The sequence below is a fragment of the Salmo salar genome, chromosome ssa11, assembly GCF_905237065.1.
Source record: "Salmo salar chromosome ssa11, Ssal_v3.1, whole genome shotgun sequence".
In the NCBI taxonomy this organism is placed as follows: domain Eukaryota; kingdom Metazoa; phylum Chordata; class Actinopteri; order Salmoniformes; family Salmonidae; genus Salmo; species Salmo salar.
Window position 1 is genome coordinate 43765600 of NC_059452.1, and position 15200 is coordinate 43780799.

A 15200-nucleotide genomic window follows, 5' to 3' on the forward strand; every position below is an offset into this window, starting at 1 on the left:
GTACACTCCAGGTGTGCAAAGCTCTTAAAGACTTACCCAGAAAGACTAACAGATGTAATTGCTGCCAAATACATTTGCAAAAATGTCTAAAAACCTGTTTTCCCTTTGTCATTATGGGGTAATGTGTGTAGATGGAGGAGGGACAAAATCTATGTAATCCATTTTGAATTCAGGCTGTAACACAACAATATTTGAATAATGCTTTCTGAAGGCATTTGTATAAGTCTATATAAAGACTACTATTTGCACACACCCACACTTAGCAACTCAGCTATTGTTGATATTCATAATGTATCACGCAACCTGCAATATGGAGCATAAACCCTGGGTCAATTTTGTTGTCTTCATCTTGCCATAGCAGCTAGTTTTAAATTATGTGTCTCTTGTTTGCACGTATAGGGTTAATGGAAGCTAAGACATTAGCTGTGTAGAATTATGAACAGGTCCCCCTTATGCTTTGATCGTAACAGCATGTCAGTGCCTGAGATGTATCGATCCATTCTGGGGGAAAAGAGCCAGTGCACACATAAATCATGCCTGTTAGCTTGATATGACAGAGTCGGAGACGTCACAGGCAGCAGACATTTCACTTTAGAGATTCTCTGGAGAGAACTTCCAACTGTTCTACTTCCTGGTACTGAATCTATAGGGTATCCATGTGTTGTGGTTTTACTTTAAAATCCCAGCAGGCACCTGATTCCCGCCCGGTCTCTTAGACAGCAGACACATCCCTGCCACATGAATCCATGTCATTCATATACAACATGCTTGTATTTATTACAGTAACCTACATCTCTAAGCCCTCCTAATCATAATAGATGAATGTGTGTTGCTTGTTCAAGAATCCATCCATCCATATCTATTGAATTATGAATGGTTCCTCTGTACAACATTGCTATGTACTGTCACTACTCCATAGATGGTACAGTATTGTATTCTGAGCTTTCACAACCATTGACATTAATAAGCACTTGGATATAGTCTTAAAACCTTTTACGGCTAGGGGTTCTGCTAGCGGAACGTTTCCACAACATCCTGTGAAATTGAAGAGCGCGAAATTCAAAAAGAATTATTAGAAATATTTAACTTTCATACATTCACAAGTGCAATACACCAAATTAAAGCTTAACTTCTTGTTAATCTAGCCACCGTGTCAGATTTAAAAAAGGCTTTACAGCGAAAGCAAACCATGCGATTATCTGAGGACAGCACCCCATCAAACAAACACATGGCAATCATATTTCAACCCGCCAGGCGCGACACAAAACTCAGAAATAACGATATAATTCATGCCTTACCTTTGAAGAGCTTCTTCTGTTGGCACTCCAATATGTCCCATAAACATCACAAATGGTCCTTTTGTTCGATTAATCCCGTCGTTATATCTCCAAAATGTCCATTTATTTGCCGCGTTTGATTCAGATAAACACCGGTTCCAGCTCACCCAATATGACTTCAAAATATCTAATAAGTTACCTGTAAACTTTGTCAAAACATTTCAAACAACTTTCCTAATCCAACTTTAGATATTTTAAAACGTAAATAATCGATAAAATTTAAGACGGGATAAACTGTGTTCAATACCGGACGAAAACAAAGTGAAGCACGTTCCAGGTCACGCGCACCAAAACATTAGAGAGCACTAGGCTGGACCCTTGTTCTGAATAGCCGTACTTCTTCATTTCTCGAAAGAAAAACATCAACCAATTTCTAAAGACTGTTGACATCTAGTGGAAGCAATAGGAACTGCAACCAAGTGCCACAGAAATCTAGGTTCCCATAGAAAACCAATTGAAAACACAGTGAACTAGAAAAAAAAAATCCTGGATGGTTTGTCCTCTGGGTTTCACCTGCCAAATAAGTTCTGTTATACTCACAGACATTATTTTAACAGTTTTAGAAACTTTAGAGTGTTTTCTATCCAAATCTATCCAAATCTACCTCTATACATATCCTTGCTTCTGGGCCTGAGTAGCAGGCGGTTAACTTTGGGCACGCTTGTCATCCGGACGTGAAAATACTGCCCCCTAACCCAAACAGGTTATTCTCTCTGGGATAACCTAGCGTCCCACCTCGACAACAGCCAGTAAAATTGCAGGGCACCAAATTCAAAACAACAGAAATCTCATAATTAAAATTCCTCAAACATACATGTATTATAGACCATTTTAAAGAGAAACTTCTTGTTAATCCAGCCACCGTGTCTGATTTCAAAAAGGCTTTACGGCGAAAGCACACCTTGCGATTATGTTAGGTCAGCGCCTAGCGACAGAAAACCATGCAGCCATTTTCCAAAGAAGGAGAGGTGTCACAAAAGACAGAAATAGCATTAAAATTAATCACTAACCTTTGATGATCTTCCCCAGATGGCACTCCCAGGACTCCATGTTAGACAATAAATGTGTGTTTTGTTCGATAAAGTTCAACTTTATGTCCAAAAACCTCATTTGAAATTGGTGCATTATGTTCAGAAATGCATTGTCTCAAACAAACATCCGGTGAAAGTGCAGAGAGCCACATCAAATTACAGAAATACTCATCATAAACATTGATAAAAGATACAAGTGTTACACATACAATTAAAGATAAACTTCTCCTTAATGCAACCGCTGTGTCAGATTTCAAAAAAGTTTTACGGTAAAAGCACACCATGCAATTATGTTAGGTCTGCGCCTAGCCACAGAAAACCATACAGCCATTTCCCAACCAAGGAGCGGTGTCACAAAACTCAGAAATAGCGTTATAAATATTCACTTACATTTGATGTTCTTCATTGGAATGCACTCCCAGGAATCCCAGGTCCACAATACATTTTTGTTTTGTTCGATAAAGTCCATCATATATGTCCAAATACCTCCTTTTTTTCGCGCGTTTAGTCCAGACGAAAAGTTTAAAAAAGTTCCATTAACGTTCGTAGAAACATGTATAGAATCAATCTTTAGGATGTTTTTATCATAAATCTTCAATAATATTCCAACCGGGCAATTCCGTTGTCTTTAGAAATGAAAGGGAACGCAGCTCACGTCACGGCCGCGCGCGAGACTTAGCTCATGGCATTCTGCCAGACCCCTGATTCAAACTGCTCTTATTCTCTCCCCCTTCACAGTAGAAGCCTGAAACAACGTTCTAAAGACTGTTGACATCTAGTGGAAGCCTTAGGAAGTGCAATATGACCCCATAGACACTATATTGGATAGGCAAGCACTTGAAAAACTACAAACCACAGATTTCCCACCTCCTGGTTGGATTTTTTCTCAGGTGTTTGCCTGCCATATGAGTGCTGTTATACTCACAGACATCATTCAAACAGTTTTAGAAACTTCAGAGTGTTTTCTATCCAAATCTACTAATTATATGCATATTCTAGCTTTTGGGCCTGAGTAGCAGGCAGTTTACTCTGGGCACCTTATTCATCCAAGCTACTCAATACTGCCCCCCAGTCCCAAAGAAGTTTTAACAGAATGTGACTGGCAGAACAGGTGTTGTATGTGGAGGATGAGGGCTGCAGTAGATATCTCAGATAGGGGGGAGTGAGGCCTAAGAGGGTTTTATAAATAAGCATCAACCAGTGGGTCTTGCGACGGGTATACAGAGATGACCAGTTTACAGAGTATAGAGTGCAGTGACGTGTCCTATAATGAGAATTAGTGGCAAATCTGATGGCCGAATGGTAAAGAACATCTTGCCGCTCGAGAGCACCCTTACCTGCCGATCTATAAATTATGTTTCTATAATCTAGCATGGGTAGGATGGTCATCTGAATCAGGATTAGTTTGGCAGCTGGGGTGAAAGAGGAGCAATTACAATAGAGGAAACCCAAGTCTAGATTTAACTTTAGCCTGCTTGATATGTGCTGAGAGAAGGACAATATACCATCTATCCATACTCCCAAGTACTTGTATGAGGTGACTACCTTAAGCTCTAAACCCTCAGAGGTAGCAATCACACCTGTGGGGAGAGGGGCATTCTTCTTACCAAACCACATGACCTTTGTGTTGGAGGTGTTCAGAACAAGGTTAAGGGTAGAGAAAGCTTGTTGGACACTAATAAAGCTTCTTTGTAGAGCATTTAACACAAAATCCGGGGAAGGGCCAGCTGGATATAAGACTGTATCATCTGCATATAAATGGATGAGAGCACTTCCTACTGCCTGAGCTATGTTGTTGATGTAAATTGAGAAGAGCGTGGTGCCTAGGATTGAGCCTTGGGGTACTCCCTTGGTGACAGACAGTGGCTGAGACAGCAGATTATTTTTTATCTCCTATAGCTGGTATATCTCCTATATTGCCTAAAGCTGGTGTATCTTCTATATCTCCTATAGCTCCTATATCTCCTATAGCTGGTATATCTCCTATATCTGGTATATCTCCTATATCTCTAACAGCTGGTATATCTCCTATATCTCCAATAGCTGGCATATCTCTTATATCTCCTATAGCTGGTATATCTCCTATAGCTGGTATATCTCCTATAGCTGGTATATCTCCTATATTTCCTATAGCTGGTATATCTCCTATATCTCCTATGTCTCCTATAGCTGGTATATCTCCTATATCTCCTATAGCTGGTATATATCCTATATCTCATATAGCTGGTTTATTTCCTATAGCTGGAATATCTCCTATAGCTGGTATATCTTCTATATCTCATATAGCTGGTATATCTCCTATAGCTGGTATATCTCCTATATCTCATATAGCTCCTATATCTCCTATATCTCCTATAGCTCCTATAGCTGGTATATCTCCTATAGCTGGTATATCACCTATAGCTCCTATAGCTGGTATATCTCCTCCTATAGCTCCTATAACTCCTATATCTGGAATATCTCCTATATATCATATAGCTGGTATATATCCTATAGCTCCTATAGCTGGTAAATCTCCTATATCTGATATATCTCCTATAGCTGGTATAGCTCCTATATCTCCCATAGCTCATATATCTCCTATTGCTCCTATAACTCCTATAGCTACTATATATGCTATAGCTCCTACAGCTGCTATATCTCCTATATCGCCTATAGCTCCTATATCTCCTATAGCTCGTATATCTCCTATAGCTACTATATCTCCTACAGCTCATATATCTCCTATATCTCCTATAGCTCGTATATCTCCTATAGCTACTATATCTCCTACAGCTCATATATCTCCTATATCTCCTATAGCTACTATATCTTCTATAACTCATATATCTCCTACATATCCTATATCTAATATAGCTCATATATCTTCTATATCTCCTATAGCCCCTATATCTCATATAGCTACTATATTGCCTACATCTCCTATATCGCCTATAGCTCCCAAATCGCCTATAGCTCCTATATCTCCCATTGCTCGTATAGCTCCTATATCTCCTATAGCTACTATATCTCCTATAGCTCATATATCTCCTATATCTCCTATAGCTCCTAAATCTCCTATATCTCCTATAGCTCATATATCTCTTATAGCTCCTATATCTCCTATAGCTCATATATCTCCTATAGCTCCCATATCTCCTATAGCTCATATATCTTCTATATCTCCTATAGCTCCTAAATCTCCTATATCTCCTATAGCTCATATATCTCCTATAGCTACTATATCTCCTATAGCTCCTATATCTCCAATATCTTCTATAGCTAATATATCTCGTATAGCTACTACATCTCCTATAGCTGCTTTATCTCCTATAACTCATACATCTCCTATATATCCTATATCTCCTATAACTACTCTATCTCCTAAAGCTCCTATATATCCTATAGCTCCTATATCTCCTATATATACTATATATCCTATATATCCTATAACTCATATCTCCTATAACTTCTATATCTCCTATAACTCATATATATCCTATATCACCTATAACTCATATATCAACTACATATCATATATCTCCTATAACTACTATATATCCTATAACTTATATATCTCCTATATCTCTTATATCTCCTATAACTCCTATATTTCCTATATATCCTATAGCTCCTATATATCCTATATCTACTATATATCCTATATCTCCTATATATCCTATATCTCCCTCCTATGTGTGCCAAGATACTCTTGTTGGTTTTCTTTTACATTATTTTCAAACAAATTATTGTATTTTTTTATGAGACTGAGGCCTTTAAAAAAAAATGTTGATATAGTGCAATATTAGCCATGTTAAGCAGTTTCCTCCGAATCCCTGTTGTCAAGCTGATAATAATAGACTTAACAGAGATTTCTTCCATTTGCATGCAAAGGGAACAACAATTACACTCATCCTAAACCAATTAGGATGCAACAGGCTCTAGCATGTTTTTGCCAACAAGCAGGTTAGAAAGTTAGACATTTCTGCTATTGCCATGCTGTGCTACATCATCATGTCAAAGGATGCAGAGCCTTAGGTAAGTTCAATGTTATGTTAGTTAACTGTCAGTTTGCATAGCCAATCAAAATAATGGTTTGTATCATAAAATATTCAATTACTAGTCAATGGATGCCATGACTATGAACGGCATTTGTCATACAATTATTAGTCTATGGTATAACCCTGGTATGTAGATCTGCTGCCAGAGGGTTCAAGTGTTAGCCTTCTGCTAAATGGAATGTTAGTATGTGCTCAGGTGAGGTGTGTGTTTGTGGCTGTGTGTGTTCCAACCACCCTGCCCTCCAGCCCTGTTCCCTGCCAGTGACTAAACCACCTACCATGAAGAAACAACCGCGACATGCTTTTCACGTCGGTCGACGAGCCAGACCGGCCTCAGGGAGTGAGGGGGGCTTAACGCAGGAGGAGGCGGTGCGCCAAAGTGTAGTCTGCTGATGAACAACAAGAAGTGCTAATGAAATGTACTGTGTGTGTATGTGTAAGAAAGAGAGCGAGAGGGATGTGAGCTGTCTATTTGGAATGCATTCATGAATCTGAGTGGTGTAAATTAAAATTAGCGAGGACTCCCTAATATGACTGAGTGGTGAGTGGCGTAAGCCTATCTCCTGTTTTTGTAGCCTGAGGCAGCTTGATGTACACAGTTTGGTAACAACTACCTTATTAAAGGTCCCCAAAGCACACATATCCCTGGGTCACTCCTCTTTTCAGTTCGCTGCAGCTAGCGACTGGAACGAGCTGCAACAAACACTCAAACTGGACAGTTTTATCTCCATCTCTTCATTCAGACTCAATCATGGACACTCTTAATGACAGTTGTGGCTGCTTTGTGAGATGTATTGTTGTCTCTACCTTCTTGCCCATTGTGCTGTTGTCTGTGCCCAACAATGTTTGTACCATGTTTTGTGCTGCTACCATGTTGTGTGGCTACCATGTTGTCATGTTGTGTTGCTGCCATGCTATGTTGTTGTCTTAGGTCTCTCTTTATGTAGTGTTGTCTCTCTTGTCATGATGTGTGTTTTGTCGTATATTTATATTTTATTTATTTATTTATTTTTAATCTCAGACCAGTCCCCGCAGGAGGCCTTTTGCCTTTTGGTAGGCCGTAATTGTAAATAAGAATTTGTTCTAGTTAAATAAAGGTTAAATAAAACAAAGAGCTATAGGCGCTATAGGAGATATATTAGCTATAGGAGCTATAGGATATATATTAGCTATAAGAGCTATAGGAGACATAGGAACTATAGGAGATATATTAGTTATAGGAACTATAGGATATATATTAGCTATAAGAGCTATAGGAGACATAGGAACTATAGGAAATATATTAGTTATAGGAACTACAGGAGATATAGGAGCTATAGGAGATATAGGAGCTATAGGAGATATAAGAGCTATAGGAACTATAGGAGAAATATTAGTTATAGGAGATATAGGAGATATATTAGCATTAGGAGATATAGGAGATATATTATCTACAGGAGCAATAGGAGACAGGAGCTATAGGAGATATATTAGCTATAGGAACTATAGGAGATATAGGAGATATATTAGCTATAGGATATATATTTGTTATAGCAGCTATAGTAGATATAGGAATTATATTAGCTATAGGAGCTATGAGAGATATATTAGCTATAGGAGCTATAGGAGACATAGGAGATATAGGAGCTATAGTAGATATAGGAGCTATAGGAACAATATTAGCTATAGGAGATACAGGAGCTATAGGAGATACAGGAGCTATATGAGATATAGGAGCTATAGGAGATATATTAGCTATAGGAGATATAGGAGCTATAGTATATATATTAGCTATAGGAGATATAGGAGATATATTAGCTATAGGAGACATAGGAACTGTAGGAGATATATAAGTTATAGGAACTATAGGAGCTATAGGAGATATAAGAGCTATAGGAACTATAGGATAAATATTAGTTATAGGAGCCATAGGAGATGTAGGAGATATATAAGCATTAGGAGATATAGGAGATATATTATCTATAGGAGCTATAGGAGACATTGGAGCTATAATAGATATATTAACTATAGGAGATAAAGGAGATATATTAGCAATATGAGATATTGGAGCTATAGGAACTATAGGATATATATTTGTTGTAGGAGCTATAGGAGATATAGGAATTATATTCGCTATAGGAGCTATGAGAGATATATTAACTATAGGAGACATAGGAGATATAGGAGATATAGGACCTATAGCAGATATAGGAGCTATAGGAACAAAATTAGCTATAGAAGATACAGGAGCTATAGGAGATACAGGAGCTATATGAGATATAGGAGCTATAGGAGATATATTAGCTATAGAAGATATAGGAGCTATAGTATATATATTAGCTATAGGAGATATAGGAGATATATGAGCTATAGGAACTATTGGAGATTTAACAGTTATAGGAGATATAGGAGCTATAAGAAATATATATTAGCCATAGGAGCTATAGGAGATTAAGGACTATAGGAGATTTATTAGCTATACGAGCTATATTAGCAATGGGATATATATTAGCTATAGGAGATATATTAGCAATGGGATATATTAGCTATAGGAGATATATTAGCTATAGGAGCTATATTAGCTTTTTTAGCTTAAGGAGCTGTAGGAGATATATGAGGTATAGGATATATAGTAGCCAGGCTGCATTTGATAGTGTAATGAATTAAAGCAATCCCTATGTACTCAACTTAAACTCCACATTAGGTTGAAATTATTCCTATTTTTCAGGTATTCCCAATCTGGGGGAGTGGGACGCGCAATGCCGTCGGGGGTACGCCAAATAAAAATGTGATTCACATAAAAAAATACAATTAAAATTGAAAATGTCTTGTTTTTTTCCTTCACATTTTCAATCAGTCCGTTTATATTTTTCAGCAGGGCTATACATTTTGGGTGAGGTATTTTTCTCGCCTGAGTAGCCTCATTTCACTGCCAAAAATAAAATTAAACCATCTAGTGTTCAGCGAAATAACAACACAATGTCAAATACAGGTAGCCTTTTCAAATAATTAACATCCAATCACATTAACCGTTACTCTCTCGCGGGAATTCCACCAATGGTCCATATGTAGCCAAACGTAGCTGCAGCTCATTCCGTTTGCTCGAAAATTGATAAATGGTTAAAAAAAGGAAGGCTTGCGTCCATAGAGACACATACCAGCTCTACTGGTAATACTGCTACTACCAGCAGTACTACACCTGCACCTGTCGACTACACAAGTTGTTCTGCTTCCACAAGCACATCCAATGCTAGCATCAGTAATTCTACATTTGTTGTTAGCCCAGCTAGAATGGACACTGACAGTTGTGAATCTGATGCAGCCGAAGAGCTCCTGCCCCCTTACCCGGGAAAGCACTGAACAACAGACAGGGACTTTGGACCATCAAAGAGGCGCAAATATGATGAACTACATTGATTTGGGGTTCACTTACACTACCGTTCAAAAGTTTGGGGTCACTTAGAAATGTCCTTATTTTTTAAAGAAAAGCACATTTTTTGTCCATTAAAATAACATCAAATTGATCAGAAATACAGTGTGGACATTGTTAATGTTGTAAATGACTACTGTAGGTGGAAACAGCTGTTTTTTTATGGAATATCTACACTGCGTGCACAATTATTAGGCAAGTGAGTATTCTGATCTTATCATTGTTGCTATTCACATTTTCAAACTCCAAACCATATAAACTTGAATGCTTATTGGATTTAATCATTTTCAGGTGATATGTATTTGTGTAATGAGGAAGGGTGTGGCGAAAGTGAATAACACCTTATATCAAGGTGTGCATAATTATTAGGCAGCCTCATTAGCTCAGGTAAAATGGGCCAAAAAAGAAATTTAACTGACACTGAAAAGCCAAAAATGTAAAATGCCTTTCAGACGGATGCGACACTCTTTAAATAACTAAACTATTGAGGTGTGAACACCGGACATTCAAACGTTTTGTTGCGAATAGTCAACTGGGGCGCAAAAAACGCATGGGGACGAAAAGGCGCAAATTAACTGCAAAAGACTTGAGAAGAATTAAACGTCAAACTACCAGGAACCTATTATCCTCCAGTGCCACCGTATTCCAGAACTGCAACCTACCTGGAGTGTTCAAAAGTACAAGGTGTCAAGTGCTCAGAGACATGGCCAAGGTCAAGAAGACTGAAACAAGACCAACACTGAATAAGATTCACAAGTTGAAGCGTCAAGATTGGGCAAAGAAATACCTGAAGACAGATTTTTCAAAGGTTTTATGGACAGATGAAATGAAAGTGACTCTTGATGGACCAAATGGATGGGCCCGTGGCTGGATCAGTAATGGACACAGGGCACCACTTTGAGTCAGGTGCCAGCAAGGTGAAGGGGGGGTACTGGTATGGACTGCTATCATTGAGGATGAGGTAGTTGGACCTGTTCGGGTTGAAGATGGACTGAAACTCAACTCCCAAACCTACTGCCAGTTTCTGGATAATAAGCCACAGGAGTTTTTTGAGCGAGAATTAAGACGACTTTCGAATAGTAAGGCATGTATAAAAGCAATAGATACCATTAATAAGAAGGGTCTAGAAGCGTCTTATATGGTGAGCTACCGAGTGGCTAGGACAGGCAAGCCCCATACTATTGTGGATGACTTAATTCTTCCTGCTGCTGCGGATATGGCTGGGACAATGCTGGGGGAAAAGGCAAAAAAAAACTATACAGACAATGCCTTCATCAAACAACACTGTTTCACGACGCATCAGTAAAATGGCAGGAGATGTATTGAAACAATTACTGCTTCGCATACAAGCCAGTGAATTCAATGCGTTACAGTTGGATGAGTCAACAGATGTGGCGGGCCTGACACAACTCCTGGTATATGTCCGTTCCGTTTATATGGGGTCAAATAAGGAAAACATCCTCTTCTGCAAACCACTGGAAACCAGGACAACGGGAGAGGATATTTTTAAAGTACTGGACAGCTTTGTGACATCAAATTAACTTTGGTGGTCAAGATGTGTTGGTATCTGTACTGATGCCGCAAAAGCTATGACAGGGAGACATAGTGGAGTGGTAATGTGTGTGTGCAAGCAGTTGTTCCCGACGTCACTTGGGTACACTGCAGCATCCACCGAGAAGCTCTTGCTGCCAAGGGAATGCCTGACAGCTTGAAAGACGTTTTCAACACCACAGTGAAAATGGTTAACTTTGTTAAAGCAAGGCCCCTGAATTCTCGTGTATTTTCTGCACTATGCAATGATATGGGCAGCCACCATGTAACGCTTTTACATACATACTTTTACATACAGAAGTGCGCTGGTTATCAAGGGGCAAACTATTGACATGTTTTTTTTAATTGAGAGACGGCTTAAAGTTTTTTTTCTGACCATAATTTTCACTTGTCTGACTGCTTGCATGATGACGAGTTTCTCAAATGACTGGCCTATCTGGGGGATGTTTTTTCTCGCCTGAATGACCTGAATCTGGGAGTACAGGTACTCTCCACAACTCTATTCAATGTGCGGGACAAAATTGAGGCTATGATTAAGAAGTTGGAGCTCTTCTCTGTCTGCATTAACAATGACAACACACAGGTCTTTCCGTCATTGTATTTTTTTTGTGTGTGCAAATGAACTCAGGCTTACTGACAATGTCAAACGTGATATAGCGAATAGCGAAGCACCTGAGTGAGTTGGGTGCACAATAACGCAGGTACTTTCCCAAAACGGATGACACAAACAACTGGATTCGTTATCCCTTTCATACTCTGCCTCCAGTCCACTTACCGATATCTCAACAAGAGAGCCTCATCAAAATTGCAAGAAGCGGTTCTGTGAAAATTGAATTTAATCAGAAGCCACTGCCAGATTTCTGGATTAGGCTGCGCTCAGAGTGTCCTGCCTTGGCAAATCGTGCTGTTAAGACACTGATGACCTTTGCAACCACGTACCTATGTGAGAGTGGATTCTCGGCTCTCACTAGCATGAAAACTAAATACAGGCACAGACTGTGTGTGGGAAATTATTTAAGACTGAGTCTCTCCAATACAACCCAACATTGCAGAGTTATGTGCATCCTTCAAGCACACCCTTTTCATTAACCTGTGGTGAGTTATTCACAATTTCGATCAACAAATAAGGTTTTATATGTAAGATGGTTAAACAAAGAGCTAATTTATTGATTATTATTATATTATTATTTGTGCCCTTGTCCTATAAGAGCTATTTTTCACTTCCCACAAGCCGGGTTGTGACAAAAACGAATTCTTATGTTTAATGAATGTATCGTATAGTGTGTGTGTGGCAGCCTTACAATGATGGCAAAAAACAACATTTGAGAGTGTGCTGACCCTGGTGCTAGAGCTGCAGCTGCAGCTGGAGGTTGAATGTTTGAAGGGGTACAGGACTATAAAAAGTTTGGGAACCACTGCTATATTTCATAGCTCCTCCCTGGCCTCTGATACTGTTGCAGGATCTACTCCAATAATATCATTTCGTATACAACTCCTAGAGTGTCAGGATGACACAGTTTCATATTCGGTTCTTTGGTGTTCTCATAGCAACGTCATCCCCTGTAAATTATTCACAGCTGCACTCACAGCATGAAAGAATAAACTCGTTATAGCATCCCCCATCTGGCTAGGCTACCGCATACAAAAGGGAGAAAACTAACTCTGAGACCTGAAATCCTAGGCTTGTCAACAGTGTTTAGCCTACTACTGTATTCACATTCGGGGATATACAGCAGGCAAATAGACTAATTTGGTATCCTTTCAATGTGCTTGAATGGAATAGCATAAACAATTTATACAATTACTGTATAAAACTTTATTGTTTTAATATGCGTTCATTCCGTCCATTATTTCATAACCAGGGGTTTAAGGGTTTATGAACACATTACTTTCAGAGCAGACTATGGCTGTAAAATGTATTTCACCACATAAAACCCTGTTAACACATCAACTGTATTACAACAACTGGTTCCTGATCACTGCAAACAGGAGAACACACTGACAAAACAACAACATAGGGATTCAAATTGAATATCACAATGATCATTTGAAGCATGTTTGTGATTATACAAACAACCCAGCAAACCAAAATTAATTTTGTGAAAGTTCCCAGAACATTTGGTAGGTTGCGGCAAATGTTCTCATAACACAAAAACTGTTCAATTGTGCTGATGATTATACAATGTTTGTATAAAACATTTGCATTTTGCAAGAAATTTCCCAGAACGTTGCTCTCATATTTTGTTGCAGCAGTATGTTCTAAAAAACGTTACTGCTACATTGTGTTATTACATTACCTGGTAACCTAATGTGAACGTTTGGGGAATGTTCTGTGGTGTTTCTTACAGATGTTGTGCACAACATTTTAGGGAATGTTAGGAGAACATTCCAAGGATATTTCATTTAAAAATAAATATTGTACAAAATTATTTTGTTATCATCCTAAAACCCTAACTAGAACTTAAGGGGAATATTAGCTAATGTTCAGGGAATGTTCCTAGTTTGCTAGGAAAGGATTTGAGCCACTGCACATTAATCAGAGGACCCTAACTTCATTGCTGATATTTTATATTGTACTCATTCTGTGATTTATACCAATGACCTTTGTGATTTTGATGATTGTCAAGCATAATATATATATTTTTTTTTACAAATTAGAATATGCCATTATATGCCTTTCTAGCTTACTTTTATCTCTTAAGTGCATTCAGAAAGTATTCAGACCCCTTGACTTTTTCCACATTTTGTTACGTTACAGCCTTATTCTAAAATGGATTAAATAAAAAAAAATCTTCATCAATCTACACACAATACCCCATAATGACAAAGCAAAAACAGGTTTTTAGAATTTTTTGAAAATGTATTAAAATTCAAAAAATGATTTTCATCCTGTTTCCATTTATCATCCTTGAGATGTTTCTCCAACTTGATTGTCATCAACCTGTGGTAAATTCAATTGATTTGAGATGATTTGGAAAGGCACACACCTGTCTATATAAGGTCCCACAGTTGACAGTGTATGTCAGAGCAAAAACCAAGCCATGAGGTTGAAGGAATTGTCCGTAGAGCTCAGAGACAGGATTGTGTCAAGGCACAGATCTGGGGAAGGATACCAAAACATTTCTGCAGCATTGCAAGAACACAGTGGCCTCCATCAATCGTAAATGGAAGACGTTTGGCACCACCAAGGCTCTTCCTAGAGCTGGCCGCACGGCCAAACTGAGCAATCGGGGGAGAAGGGCCTTGGTCAGGGAAGTGACCAAGAACCCGATGGTCACTCTGACAGAGTTCCTCTGTGGAGATGGGAGAACCTTCCAGAAGGACAACCATCTGTGCAGCACTCCACCAATCAGGCCTTTATGGTAGAGTGGCCAGACGGAAGTCACTCCTCAGTAAAAGCCGGCTTGAAGTTTGCCAAACGCACCTAAACACTCTCTTTGGCCTGAATGGCAAGGGTCACGTGTGGAGGAAACCTGGCACCATCCCAAGGGTGAAGCATGGTGGTGGCAGCATCATGCTGTGGGGATTTTTTTCAGCAGCAGGGACTGGGAGACTAATCAGGATCGAGGCAAAGATGAACGGAGCAAAGTACAGAGAGATCCTTGATGAAAACCTGCTCCAGAGCATTCAGGGCCTAGACTGGGGCGACGTTTCACCTTCCAACAGCACAATGATCCTAAGCACACAACAAAGACAACGCAGGAGTGGCTTCGGGACAAGTCTCAGAATGTCCTTGAGTGGCCCAGCCAGAGCCCGAACTTGAACCCCATCGAACATCTCTGGAGAGCTTGAGAGGATCTGCAGAGAAGAATGTGAAAAAACTCCCCAAATA